The sequence below is a fragment of the Arvicola amphibius genome, chromosome X, assembly GCF_903992535.2.
Source record: "Arvicola amphibius chromosome X, mArvAmp1.2, whole genome shotgun sequence".
NCBI lineage: Eukaryota > Metazoa > Chordata > Mammalia > Rodentia > Cricetidae > Arvicola > Arvicola amphibius.
This window is the reverse complement of record NC_052065.1, coordinates 121,230,648-121,232,395: the sequence shown is the minus strand read 5'-3', so window position 1 is coordinate 121,232,395 and position 1,748 is coordinate 121,230,648.

Below are 1,748 nucleotides of genomic sequence, written 5' to 3'. Positions count from 1 at the left end.
TGGACACTATGGGCCTGAAGGCTGAAGATGGATGCCCCAACGGTACAGAGGAACTTTGGGTGACTGTCTAGGCAGCGAGTTGTCTCTGTCATTTCTAGAGTTTGAAAGTTACAAATGACTTGTTTACTTAGGTAATATTATATCCTTCTGGAGTCTTTGATGGAGTTGAAGAATAAATAGATAGTTATAGATTTCCTTAGTTATGATAAAAGATAAAATAGATTTAAATATTGTAACTGTAATACTTGCTTGATAACTGTTTTGTTATATGTAATTTTGCTATGTTAAAGTTGAAGCCTTTCTTTTTTGTTTAAACAGAAAAAGGGGAAATGATGGAGGAGAGTTATCTATGTTTCTTTCATTGGTTAATTAATAAAGAAAACTGCCTTGGCCCTTTAAGAGACAGACAGAACAGAATTGTGGGAACAAGGAAGTAGAGTGGGAGAGACGCTTCAGGCAGTCGCGTGGTGAGTCTCCATGCTGCTCCTCCCCGAGATGGACGCAGGTTAAGATCTCTCCTGGTAAGCCACAACTCGTGGTGCTACCCAGATTACTAAATATGGGTTAAAGCAAGATATGAGAATTAGCCAATAAGAGGCTGAAACTATGGGCCAGGCAGTGTTTTAAAAGAATACAGTTTCCGTGTAATTATTTTGGGTAAAGATAGCCGGGTGGCGGGACACAGCCCGCCGCTTCACACTACACATACACAATCACATAGACACGTGCGGAGGTAGATATAGTTTAGAGACAAGTTTCTGCAAGCCATAGATCTTCAGGAAACCAGAAGGTGGAGGCTAGGAAGGGCCCTCCCCTAGAGTCGTCAGAGATAACCTTGCCGATAGTCTTCAGGGTAACCTTGCTGACATCCTGGGTTTAGACTTTTGGTTCCCTAGGCTACACAACACTTCTGTTGTTTTAGGGACCCTAGTTAATGGTAACTTGTTCTGCTAACCCTTGAAAACAGACAAAATACTTCTATAGAACAAACTGGCCCATCTTCTGAAAAATGGTCCTGGAATGGCAGAGAGGGAAGATGCTTAATGGGGGCCCACTCTCAAGCAGAAGCACAGTGTGTTTCCTTAGATGATTCTGTATACTGGGGTGTGCCTGAGCGGGGCAACAAGTGGAAAAGGTCCACACGACTTCATAGCAATAAGTTTAAAGTATCTTTGTCCTTTTGCTTTAACTCAAATTGCTAAAATTTCCCCAGATAAGTATATATTATTTGCACAAAATTATCTATCTATAGTTGTAATACATATCTGTAGCTGTATCAACTTAACCCATCTGTGTTATCATCATTGACAACTATTCTTGTGAATTTGGAGAGCACTTCCAAGTGAGACAGTCCTAGAGCAACTTCACTAGGCTAGGAACTACTTTATAGACGGTGAGTGTGGACAATCAAATTGTACCTTTATGTAATATGTGGTACCACTCAAAGAGCTCACCTCTATATGCACTGATCTGTTTAAGCTGAAAGCTCTCTGACAGATAAGGAATCTGGGGTCCTAACAGCTGTTAAGCAATGTTTCCAAGGTCTCATAGGTCTTAATGCTTGCTCCAGAACTAACTTTTAGAAAATCAGTTCTCAAACTATGGGTTGCACATCAGATATCCTGCATATCAGATATATACATTATGATTCATAACAATAGCAAAACTACAGTTATCAAGTAGCAATGGAATAATTTTATGGCGGGGGGGGGTCACCACAGCACGAGGAATTGTATTAAAGAGTCGTA